General features: G+C 38.2%; 1 pseudogene; it reads left to right on the top strand.

The window, feature by feature from the left end:
- Nucleotides 1-10,528: 10,528 nt before the first annotated feature.
- Nucleotides 10,529-11,222, top strand: LOC121434899 (annotated as a pseudogene).
- Nucleotides 11,223-14,036: the final 2,814 nt, after the last annotated feature.

Genomic DNA, 14,036 nt, shown 5'->3' on the forward strand with positions numbered 1-14,036 from the left:
CTGAGATTAATAAATTTCCCAGTAGGATGAAAGGTTTCACCTCCTCTTAGAACGTCCTGTATCTCAATGAGCTCTCCTCCTAGATGGAAAGTTCATTCAGGAAGAAATCATTATATAACAATACATAATGAAATTTTATTCAACCATAAAAAATAAAATAAATCATGTTGTTTCCAGGAAAGTAGATGCAATGGAGATCATTATTTTGAGCAAAATAAGCCAGGCTTACAAAACAAATACCACATTTTGTCTCAAATGTGGATCCTAGATTTTATACATACTCATAAATGATTTTATATATACAAGAAGAAAGTTGAAATAAGATTATCAGGTGAAGAAAAGGAGAGCTATTTAAGTACATGCTTATCCCTACACACATATGTTGGAGAGTATAATTAAATTACCTAATTTTCTCTCACTGAATTTACAGGGTAGTTGATATAAGCATAGGTACTTGATCAGAAACAATAAAGTGGAAGGAAGGCTTGATTTGAAAAGCAGGGGAAGGTGAAAGCTCGTAGAGAAGGCCAGTCCCATACCAGCCTTGAAGGTGAGCTGGTAATTTCAGATCACATGTTACCAAACTAAAGACTGAGTAGAAGTCCATTGGATAGAAACATAGAAATGATGAAGGACATACGCTTAAAAGAAGGAGCAGCAGTTACAAAGCAACATAAACATGGAGGACTTGAGAATTAAAGGACAGCTATCCTAGACATATATATATATATATATATATATATTCACATAAAATGTATAAACAAAATATGTATACTGCGTGTAAGCATATATATATGTATAGAATACAACTACAGATCAATCATATACGTGTGTATGATTGCATGTTGTGAGTATATTTATCGATCATGATGATGATCATAAAACTGTCTAATCAGCACTTCACTCTACCAGTGAGAATTCACAGCTTAATGAAGTTTGCAAATGCATCCTCTATTTACTTAAGATTCCATAATAATCTGCATTTGATGACTAGTGTGTGCCTTAGATTTAAGTATAGGTGATACAGTTAGGATAACAAGTACAGTCATTAAGGATCTGGTTATTCCGTAGAGTATATTCCAATACATGTAATAATTAAAATCTAGCACAGAAGAAGAAAATGGAACATAACAGAAGCATTTAACTGGAAACAGAATGAAGATAAAATGAATTTTAGGAGATAACATCTAAATTCAGAAGTATAAATTGAATCCGCCAATAATAAAGCTGAAGAGCATTATAGAAAAACAGAATGCACAAAGACATGAAGGCAGCCTTTAGTTTGGGGAATAACACCCAAATGGTGATTCATACTTGGGGGGGCACCCCACTCCAAAACTTATGGCAATTGAAAATTAAAAGCAATAAGCTGAAATAACATTGTGAAGAATTAAGGCTATTAAAAGATGATTGTACATTACATGAAGACAATAATGAATGTTGGAACAAATATGAGCAAACAAATGGTATAATGAAAATGTTTCTGTTTGAAAAATTGCTTTCATTTTATATCTGCCCACATATTTTTTATATATTTGTGTTTGCATATATGTAGATTTTTCTAATAATTTGTCTCTTTTTTCTTAACTAATCCTGGGATTGTGCTCTCTTCCACACTAGATTGATTGACCCTTCCATACAGCAAAGAAAAGATTTATGGTGTGATTTATGTTATTCAAGAAGATTCAAAACCCATTTTATTCCATTCCATTTTTAAATGTTTTATTCCTTGACAATCCTATACATTTATACAATGAATTTTAATCATTTTCATTCTCCATTAAACCTGTCTCACCTCCTATTCTTATCCACGGAAACCCATATCCTTTCCAACTTGCCCCACACGATGTAATTTTGAGTGTTGTTTTATGTGTATGACTCACTGAGCCTGATCGGAGTCAGTTGCATACACGTGGGTGGGAAGTTGCCTGAGAAGATATCAGTGACTACTCTGAAGAAAGAAAGCATCTTCAACAAAAGGTGCTGGCAGAACTGGTTGTCAACCAGTAGAAGAATGAAAATAGATCCATATCTATCACCATGCACAAAACTCAAGTCCAAATGGATTAAAGACCTCAATATCAATCTGAACACACTGAACCTGATAGAAGAGAAAGTGGGAAGTACTCTACAACACATGGGCACAGGAGATCAATTCCTACGTATGTCCCCAGCAGCACAGACATTAAGGACAACATTGAATAAATGGGACCTCCTGAAACTGAGAAGCTTCTGTAAAGCAAAGGACACTGTCACCAAGACAAAAAGGCAACCCACTGACTGGGAGAAGATCTTCACCAACTCTGCAACAGACAAAGGTCTGATCTCCAAAATATATAAAGAACTCAAGAAACTGGACTTTAAAATGCTAAATAACCCAATTAAAAAATGGGGCACTGAACTGAACAGAAAATTCTCAACAGAAGAAGTTCAAATGACCAAAAGACACTTAAGGTCATGCTCAACTTCCTTAGTGAACAGAGAAATGCAAATCAAGACAACTTTAAGATACCATCTTACACCTGTCAGAATGGCTAAAATCAAAAACACCAATGATAGCCTTTGCTGGAGAGGTTGTGGAGTAAGGGGAACAATCATCCATTGCTGGTAGGAATGCAAACTTGTGCAACCACTTTGGAAATCAGTGTGGCGATTTCTAAGGAAATTCGGGATCAACCTACCCCAAGATCCAGTAATACCACTCTTGGGAATATACCCAAGAGATGCCCTATCATATGACAAAAGCATTTGTTCAACTATGTTCATAGCAGCATTATTTGTAATAGCCAGAACCTGGAAACAACCTAGATGCCCTTCAATTGAAGAATGGATGAAGAAAGTGTGGAATATATATGTACTAGAGTACTACTCAGCCACCCAGTAACTGTCAATATTCTCTTGGGAAATATGGGGCCTATTAGCCCCTCCCCTTCTTTGATGAAATGTTGATGGACCCAATCTTGTACAAGTCTTGTGCAAGGGACAACAGCTGCAATGCACTCATGAGTGCAATAAATATGTCATATTAAGAAAATGTCTTTCCGCAATCCACCTCCCTACCCTGATGCCCTTTCATTTCTCCTGTTCACCTTTCCCTTGATGTTCTGAGAGCCTTAAAGGGGTTATGATAAGGGCAATCCGTTCAAATCCAATTATCCCATCATCCCTATTCTCAGCACTGAAAGTAGTTATATGAGTTTCTACCTTTACACAGGCTTCAGTAAGAAACATCTCTGGTGAAAACTGAGAGCAGCACTAATCTATATTGATGTAAAAACTACAGCTCTCATCATCAAGTGAATGAGATAATTTATTCTGGAGCCATTGTGAGTTACCACGGCTCAGGAACACAGATTCAGGTTACCTCAAATTCCATGTTCTGACATGGAAGCAATTTCACAGAGTTTCTATAGTTTTCCCGAACAAAGAAAGTCATAAACCACAGCAAGTTTAAAATATATTGTTGGGTACACCAGAAAGGCAGGTACCTCAAGCATTCTATAACTATAACCCTAAAATATTGTCTGATCGCCGGGCAGTGGTGGCACACCCCTTTAATCCCAGCACTCGGGAGGAAGAGGCAGGTGGATCTCTGTGAGTTCGAGGCCAGCCTGGTCTACAAGAGCTAGTTCCAGGACAGGAACCTATATATATTGTCTGATGACATTCTTAGTTCTTGGATTGGTGGAAGCTAATGTTCCACTAAGTTAGTAGCTTCTAAGGGGATTTTATTATCACAAGGTGTTAGTTCAGATACAGAGTGCGGCAAGGAAAAAAATTAGCCCAATATGAGGTAATGAGCCTCCGAAAAAAAATCTCACCTAGAAAATCTCAATCTCTCCACAGCACTGAAATTTCAGTTGGTCTCTGCAGACACAACAGTTCCTTCCAGGAGTGTTTTCTTCACAGACAGACACAGCTTCTTTGGGGGAATTTTCATTCACAGATATAAACTAAGTATTTAGAAGGCAGCTTGGCCTCCTCTGGAGCCTAGAGTTTCCCTAATCACCAGCAGTTAACCCAGCTTGAGTTCTCCCCTGTTGAGTAGCAAAACCCATCATTCTGAGTAACACAAGCCACCCTAGCCATAGGAAGAAAGTGTCGTTAAAGTTTTCTGTATAGATGCTGCTAGTGTGTGACCAGAATGAAAGTGCTGTCCTGTCTGATCTTCTAAGGTCAAGGTCACTGCTACTGAGGAAGCCCTTTACAAAGATGACTTGGACCAGTAGGTCTGCTGGAGAGACAGGAGTATGAATGGTTGAAAGTGCCTTCAGGTACCCTATTGTAGAGGTTGACTCGATGACAGCCAGGAGGGCTTGTCGAGGACAGCCTGGAGGGCTTGTCAATAGAAAAAGAGGAAAAATATATTTATATATTTTGATTCCTTGTATGGTTTTGGGATGGTAGATATTAAATTACTTAAGTTTTCACTCATCTCAAGAAGTCACTAGGCACATTTCCTTTATGGTTTTGAATATCTATCTTTGGGGAATAGCACTGGGAAGCACTTATGGTTTTAAACTGACACCAGCTTTCTCTACTGATTTCTTCTGTACAGTTTGAGCTTTTTCAGACAGCACATGCACTGTCTTACCTGTTTGCCCAAATACAACCATCAAGATTTCTAACAGCAACGCCAGTACTGCACAGGGATGTTGTAAGAGCACAAGCTTTTATTAACTGATTTATTGATAAGAATTTAGTGCAACAAAGAGAAATGTTCTTCTGTATTAGAGAAGTTAAGATATATCACAGTCATAGATCATCATTATACAACCAAAAACAACTAGCAAAATATGATTCATTGTCATGAAAAATCCCAACAACAAATAGAAAGTAACTGAGATATCTCGGTTTAATAGGTAAACATTTTAAATCAGCTATAGTAAATCTATGCAATGAACTAACAGAAAATATGTCCAAAGAATGAAAGAAATATATGTTCTTAATAAGCAGGCAGAAATAAAATCTCAGAAGAAAAATACCTTAAAAATAAACAAATAGAAATTTTAGAACTGCACAGTGAAATGCCTTAAAAGAAAAATTCATCAAAATCCCAGAGAACCTAGACAAGACCCTAAGAGAGACATATATAGAGCTAATCTACATGGGAAGTAGAAAAAGGCAAGATCTCCTAAGTAAATTGGGAGCATGGAGACCATAGAAGAGGGTTGAAGGGGAGGGGAGAAACAGGGAGGGGAGCATAGAAAAATGTAGCACTCAATAAAAATCAAGTATAAAACAGAAAAAGAAAAATTCATTGCAGGACTCAAAGCAGACTGCAGATGGCCAAAGAATGGGTGCATAACTCATCAAATAAGCAGAGGAGTGCTCAGTAAGTTCAATATTACTCAGAAACATGGGGAAATAAACTACTGGCCCACAAATGAGTATGGATGACTATTGAAAATATCTTCCTAAAAACTGAAACATAAAAGAGCATATATCATACAACCTCATATATATGAAATGCCGAGAAGGGAAATCTACACTTTGGTGTCAAAATAAGATCAAAGTTGCCCAAAGAAGGAAAGAGACTGGAAAGCATTGACAACAGTAGCTTACAGAGTAGCTTATTAAGTGATAAGAAATATTTGATAAAATATTTAGAGTAATAGTTATACAGGCATATGCCCGTTTGTCAAAATACATTGAAATATAACAATTTATTCCACATAGATTACAACCAATATAGTTAAATACATTAAAATATAACACTTGAAATATAACATTTTATTCCACATAGATTACAACCAATATAGTTAATTTTAACAGGAAAGTGACTGTGCAGGCAGCAAGCAGTTTCTGTCATTTCTCACATTTTGTAGAAGTCACTTGCCTGCACTTCCTGCTTACTCAGTTAATATTATTTCCTTCTTGGGTCTCTGAGGTAGCTGAAGAATAGACAGTTATAGTTTTCCTTAATTATGAGACTCAGAAAAGAAATTCATTAAAAAAGTATAAAGTGTATAAAGTTGAGATATATCAAAAGATAATTATGGATGGTAATGTAAGCTATGATAGAAAGTATATCAGGCACAAAACTTTGAACTTACCAAGATAGGATAGATAATCGAGTATTTTCTCTGAATTTTTCAAATGCAAATGAACTAGACATTGTTGATGTACTTATTGTCTGTATATAGTATACATAATTATTGTACTTATTGTATATAGTTTTTCTAATATTAGTTATAGCCTTCTTTTTTATTTTAGACAGAAAAGGCGAAATATAGTGAGTGATATTTTATTTGTGTTCAATAAATCAAGCTTGTCTGAAGATCAGAGTGCAAAACTAGGTGGCATACACTTTAATCCCAGCAGGCACACTATTTAGCCATATACGACTGGTAGTGGTGGTACATGCTTTTAATTCCTGATGGTGGTACATGATTTTAGTCCCAGTACTAGAGAGGTATATAAAATGGGAGGAGACAGGAGTTCAAGATCTCAGTCTGCAGTCTGAGGTTTGGTAGATAACATTGCAGTCTACAGTGACTCTGAGAACAGGATCGCCCATTTGTCTGAGCCTTGGTAGAGGTAAGAACTCTCTAGTGGCTTGATTGCTTTGCTTTTCAGAGCTTCATCTTGAAACTCAATATCTGTCTCTGCATTTTTCATTAATCATGCTACATACATAGCAACATTTTTTTTAATTTTTTTTTAAATTGTTGTCTGAGGTTTCTGTCCTGCCTGGTTCCTGCAGTCGTTAAGTCCCAAAGAAATCTCAGAAAGGTCTACATTAGTTATAAACTGATTGGCCCAGTAGCTCAGACTTATTATTAACTCTTATAATAAGCCCATTATTCTTGTCTATGCTAGCCATGTGGCTCAGTGCCTTAAAGTAATTCTATAAGACAACATCGCCTCTTCCAAGAATGTTTTCCTAGGAGTTAGGGACATCATTTAGGGGTTGATTATAATTGGTATAGGGTTGGGGTTGGAGGAGAAATTTTGTGGGCTCAGAGATCTCTTTGAAAAAAGGGAAAATTGGACAGAATAATAGATTAGTGTGAGCTTACTCAAAGCAATAATAAAATGAATAATAGAGTGAATACTTGTGAGCTATTATTTATAGGTAATTTACATTGTTATAGATTCTTGTATATTGATACAAACTTAAATTATATTGAATATGTTCTTATTTTCATCCACAATATTTATATACCTAGGCAAAGTTATTTTGTCATATTGTATGTATGCATGCTTCTACCTCTACTTAAAAGATTTTCGTATATTGATACAATTTTAGAATATATTTATCATATTGCAATGTACATTTCTACCTCTGATCAAGAGATGTATATATTGTTTACATTTGGAGGTCATTGTCCTCATTTGTTGCACAGTTGTTTATTGCACAATATTCTAATGTGAAATCTTAGTCTTTAAGTTATATAGGTATTAAGAATTATAGATCAATAGTCATCTATGTTTGTCATACTTATATTTAGACAATTAGGTTCTTTAGATACATAGAGATTGTATTCTGCATAGATAGGTAATCTTCAACCACTTCAAAGAACTGTAGAATATGACATTTAAATAACTTAGGGTTCTGTTGAAGTGAGACATGATTGCTCTTGGCAGCACTGATCTATTCCCAAGAGAATGTTGAGCACGGTTTTCTTATTGGCAAAACTGGCCGTTGGGCAAGGAATTGCCCACGCCCTGACAAGGTACATGGTATCCAGAAATGGGTAAGCAGGACACAAGAATAAAGACTGTCAAATCTTGCCAAGACAGGGTAAGACGGTTTTGAAAATTTTCCTGCCTCTGAAAATGGTCTGTCAGTTACTCTTGGCCTTAGCCAAAGTTGGTTGCTTCAATGTTGCAAATGAGACTTTGGATGATTGTCCGGGTAGCCAGTTGTCTCTGTCATTTGTTGCACATTTTGGAAGTTGCTTGATTGCACTTCCTGCTTTCTCAAGTAATATTATTTCCCTTCTTGGATTTTCGATGGGGTTGAAGACTAGATAGTTTTAGTTACTTTCCTTTTACCACTTGGCCAAGTTATTTATTATACAAGACTTAAACTCATCAGTATAGGATAATTATTGATTATATTTGTTCTTATTTTATATAATTTTATATTAGGCTTAGAACTCTCTTATTTAAACAAACGGGGAAGGTGCTGTTGGAAATCCTACAGCAAGTTGCCTGTAAGTTACACTTGGGTGTTGCCTCTTATACTATTTATGCCAATGTAAAGTGTGCATCCAGTCTCTCTCCTTTCCGGTGGCAGGATTTGGTTGTTGCTCTCTGTTCCAGCAGAGGATTCTAATTTGTGAGTCTACCCCTAAATAAATAACCATCTATTAGTCTCAATTCTGAGCTAGTGTGGGATTTCTTTTAAGTGTTCTTCTTCAAATATTTGCAAGGTCAAAGCAAAAAATAAATAAAGCATTACTAACAAGAATCACATATCTAATAAGTAAGAAAAATAAAACCATGCTGAAGAAGTACATGATGCAAAGACAGCACTATCATTTCGATTCTTGACAACTCAGCAATTTTCCTACCCCACTAATATTTGATAGAACAGCATATGCATGTAGACCTGGGGGTATTACAAACATTTGCAGAGCGATGCTCTTCATTCTAGCTGATATAAATGCAATGTGGATCTCCAGTAGACAGAATGAACAACTGAAAGTGATACAAAGTAAAAGAAAGGCTGATGCTATAGTGGAGGTGTCTGCAGCACCTCGAAATGGACATGAAGGGCTCACAGCTGGGTGTAAGAGAGCCACGCTGAGCAGGTGAGCACCAAGGCCAGCTGGATTATGACTGAAAAAGCATGGGATAAAACCGGACTCTCTGAACATGGCGAACAATGAGGGCTGATGAGAAGCCAAGGACAATGGCATGGGGTTTTGATCCTACTTCATGTTCTGGCTTTGTGGGAGCCTAGCCAGGTTGGATGTTCACATTCCTAGACATGGACAGAGGGGGGAGGACCTTGGACTTTCCACAGGGCAGGGAACCCTGACTGCTCTTTGGACTAGAGAGGGAGGGGAAAAGGAGTGGGGGGAGGGGGAGAAGGGTGGGAGGAAGGGGAGGGGAATGGGAGGAGGGGGAAACTTTTTTTTTTCCTTTTCTCAATAAAAAAAAAAAAAAGACAGCCACACTGAGCAAGTGAGAGAAAAGACAGGACTCTTGAGAAAACTGTGAACAGCCAGTTGGCTCCTACCCCCAAAACCAAGCAAACAGGAACCTTGTTTTTACACATTCTTCCTTCTAATGTGGCTAATCATAACAGACTAAAGACTTCTATAGAACTTCTACCTATCAAGAAAGTGAACTACTGCAGACCATGAAAGAGTCAAGGGGCTTTATAGGGGAGACCAAGAGAAATCCAGCCATATCTTAGTAGCCGGGGAAAAAAAAACTGCCCGCAAGTCACATGAACCAGAGACAAAACATATAGTAATTTGTGGCTACTGGATTCCTCCTTCCCAAGACTGGAGACCAGCAGCACTTGCAAGATTGACAACCTACAACGGAAGCCCAAGCTAGTATCAATAAACAGCCAAGGGGAACACCTGACAAAGTAAACAGGAGGAGGGGCAAGCTTCAAAATGTGACTGTTTCCTAATTAGGTGAACAGCATGCAAACAGAGCATTGTCATCATCTCCCCAGTTGGGTCAGAAGAGGAGGAACTCAGTGTGGAATTCCTGTCTCAGCCCTCAGTAAACATAGAGGAAAAACCAATCTCAGTAGAAATGGCCTCAGTCTTTGTCCAGTCCATGAAGTGTGTCATAAAAATGCCCAAGTGGGCTGTTCTACAGATTTTCCTCTCAACACCCCTCCCACTTCTGAGGATTTCCCTTACTCTTCCTTAACTTCTCTCCTATCCTTAAATTTCTTTAATAAAGTCTGCCTTTACTTGTTTGCTCATGTGTCCACATCTTTTATTATCAACAGCTGAGACAATGAACAGAGACCCACTGTCTCAGGGCATGTATTATGCAAGTTCATTTCTATAAACTGCTCAGAAATTCTGCAAAGATAAAAAGCAATGAGGGGTTGCCTAGAGGGCATTGCATGGGCAGAAATCATCTGTGTCTGCTCATGAGCAAAGACTCCTTTAGAGCAGTGGTTCTCAACCTGTGGGACGAGACTCCCTTGTGGGGGAAGGGTCGAATGACCATTTCACAGAGGTCTCCTAAGACCACCAGAGAATACATATATTTACATTACAATTTATAACATTAGCAAAATTACAGTATCAAGGAAAATTCTATGGTTGGGGGTCACCACAATATGAGGAACCGTATTAAAGGGTCACAGCATTAGGAAGGTTGAGAACCACTTCTCTAGAGGGATGCTGAAAATATTTTAATATTAATTGTGAAGATGGTTGTATACTTCTAAAACTAAAGTTCTGGAATTATACAGCTTATCTGGATAAATTATGTAGTACATGGTTCTCAACAGTGCTATCACATAAAACAGACAATAACAAATGATATCAGAAGCCCTCTTTGCAGACGCCGCTGTCCCCTCTCACCGTTTGCTGCAGCCATGGTCAACCCCACCGCGTTCTTCGACATCGCGGCCGATGGCGAGCCCTTGGGCCGCGTCTCCTTGGAGCTGTTTGCAGACAAAGTTCCAAAGACAGCAGAAAACTTTCGTGCTCTGAGCACTGGAGAGAAAGGATTTGGATATAAGGGTTCTTCCTTTCACAGGATTATTCCAGTATTCATGTGCCAGGGTGGTGACTTCACACGCCATAATGGCACTGGCGGCAGATCCATCTAAGGAGAAAAATTTGAGGATGAGAACTTCATCCTGAAGCATACAGGTCCTGGCATCTTGTCCATGGCAAATGCTGGACCAAACACAAACGGTTCCCAGTTTTTTATCTGCACCACCAAGACTGAGAGGCTGGATGGCAAACATGTGGTCTTTGGGAAGGTGAAAGAAGGCATGAACATTGTGGAAGCCATGGAACATTTTGGGTCCAGGAATGGCAAGACCAGCAAGAAGATCACCATTTCCGACTGTGGACAACTCTAATTCTTTTGTCTTGCGGATTTCTTACCCACCAGACCATTCCTTCTGTAGCTCAGGAGAGCACCCCAGCCCCATCTGCTCACAGTACCCTGTGATCTCTGCTCTCACTGAAGTTCTTTGGGTTCCATATTTTCCTCATTCCCCTTCAAGTCTAGCTGGATTGCAGAGTTAAGTTTATGATTATGAATAAAAACTAAGTAAGAAAAAAAACAAATGATATCAGAATACTTGTTGTTCTTTTAAATCAGTCTTGATTATCCACACCATGTAAGCACAGCAGTAATGGACTCTAGATGAAAGGGTCTAACGTTGGTCTGATCTCTGTTCTCAATCACAGCCTTTTCTTTTCATATGGACTGGCACTTAATGACTGTCATCACCTGACTAGCCTGCACACAGTGGGAGCACAGTGAATATGTATTAAGTATGAATACATAGTTGTCATGTCAAACATTGTTACATTGTCACAAGCAAGCTTTCTCTGTTCTAAATTTGTGATTTTGGATGATGAAGGACAAGAGTCAGTGTAACGTTTGAATTTTACATATACCTTTGTGTTGGAGCGATTTATTCAGAACACCCTCTAGGAAAATAGAAACATTGAGTTGGAGTTATTTAGAATCACCACATGTAACTGGTCCTGTGAAGAATAAGCATTAACTACTGCATCCACCTGTTAGATTTTCGCTCAGTTCTTAGACTGTCAAATCCTATGCCTTGTGACAAAAAAAAAAAAAACAAAAAAAAAAACAGGAAATCAACCAAGGAGGACAAAATTAATTCAGTCCTTGAGAAAACATCAGAGAAACAATTCCAAAACCTGCAAATAATTCAGTCTTTCTTTGAAGACAGTGACAGGAAACTCTCCATTGAACCTTTTCAATAGAAGGAGGGACCATATCAAAAACTCCTCCTGGGTTCTAGTTCTCAGAAAAGGAGTTCCTGTGAACAGTCACCAGAGGGGGCTACAAACCTAAGCTCCTTCCAGGCTGAGCCAAGGCTGTCAGTGGGCGTACAAAGGATTTCATCCCTTCTGTCCCCTTATCATTTTATAAGCACTTTGTGAATGCATTGATAGATTCAAACACATGAGGAAACTCATTGTAAACAGCAAAGCAGACTAGTGAGCCCAGCCCTTACCCAGGGAAAGTGAGGGAGGAGATAGGCATGGCAATGCAGCCTCAGCTACTTGGAAACTAAGGTGTTGGTCCCTTGAGGTCATGAATTTTTATTATAGATCATCTTTCTTTTCTTTTCTGTTTGATTTTTGGCAGTTTCACTACGTACACGAGTTATACTATATAATCACACTATGTTGTGATTATATTCACCACCTCCTCCATTACCCTCTCTTAGCCCCTTTTGTTTTCCTCTGGACTTTTCTTCCCAATTAGCCCCCATTGGTTACAATACTGAAGAAAATGACACCCCTGAGCAACCACTAACAGTAATAACTCCAAAGAAAAGTGGGTATGGAGTAGGGAACATGTACACCAAGAACTTGATAAAGCCTGAGAGATAGAGTGAGGTACAGTCTCCAAAAAAAAAGGAAAAGAAAGAAGGAATGAATGAAGGTAGAAAGAAAGAACAAAAGAAAGAAAGAAAGGTCACTTGGATTGGAGATGTAGTAGTCCACCCTGGATGGAGATGTGCTTCAGGGGTAGAGCATTTGTCTAACATTCAGCAAAGTCATGGTTCAATCTCCAGTTTAACAAGGAGTCAATAAGAGAGGTCAATTTTAAATAACAATTTAAATTATTTAAATAAATAATAACTATTTTCAATAAATAATTTCCTGTTACAGAGTAACAACAAGTTCAGTTTTTGTAGCAGAGAGGAAGGAATGATTTAAGTTTTATTCCTTCCCATATTTCCAGTAATCACTTCTGATAAACTAGAGAACGCATTTCTACCTCCCTTGTCAAATGGCATCATTTCATTTCCTTTTCCAAATCTTGTTTTCCTGCCCCTAATTTCTTTTCTTTCCTATTTATTATCTTCAAGGCATATCACTGTCAGCTGAGGCTAGAGATGAGGAGATTTGTGTTAGAGAGGAGTCCACAGAAGATTGTCATGGGCAAGCAAGTCATTGGTGTCTAGACAGTAATTCCAGTTAGAAGAAGTAGGAGCCAGACTCTGTTGTGGGAGTCCACCTAGGAGGCTGAAACACCAGAGAACTTGACTTTTATCATGTTTTTTAATGCCATACTGATCATGCACTGTTAGGCACTTAAACTATTTTCATTATGTACGTTGCAAATAGTTTCTTCTACAGTGTTTTTTTTTTAATTTTTAACTTGCTTTATCATAATTTTGATGGTAAAAAGAAGTTGGCATTTCTAAAAGCTGATTTATTTCTGCTCCTAAGACTTGCATATTATCAATATAAATAGGAAGTCTTTCTTATCCTTACAGCACAGAGTTCGACAGGATTTCCTGAAATAAAGAGCAATTCCTATCAGCTCAATGCGCTAAACTATCAATTGACCCTGAGTTTGCCTGTCTCATCAGCAAGGGATGTATGGTTTTCTTTGAAAGGTTCCATACATTCAGACACAGTCTTGTTGAGTTTGAGCCTTGAAATGATCACAGCAGAAACTCCAACTGGGGATTACGTAAGAAAAATATTTTCATCATCTTTTAAACGTTATATTTAAACTCGGAAGATAGAGATAGACCCAACCAAGAGGCACTTGACTGGAGCCACCCACAAAGAAGGCTTCTTGAGGAGGGGCAACGCTGGCAAGTGCTGGCTTGTGGCTTGAGGCCTCACATCCTCCCATCAGACACAGATTCTGAGCTCAGAACCCTAGAACCAGTTCTTAACTATGAGGTTTGTGAATGGAATTGCTGTTCTCCTGACTTTGGGTAAGTGTTCTGGACCTACAGAAGAATGACTTTTGTGCCTAAAGACCAAGAAGATGCGTCTGCTGCCTCTATTTCTCCCTCTGTGATTTTCCAAAGTGCTGGAGAGAATTTATGTCTGTGAGATTCTTTAGTCTGGGCGCCGTCAGCG

The sequence above is a fragment of the Microtus oregoni genome, unplaced genomic scaffold, assembly GCF_018167655.1.
Source record: "Microtus oregoni isolate MIOR12 unplaced genomic scaffold, Mior012 000045F_ref0000178, whole genome shotgun sequence".
Classification (NCBI taxonomy): Eukaryota; Metazoa; Chordata; class Mammalia; order Rodentia; family Cricetidae; genus Microtus; species Microtus oregoni.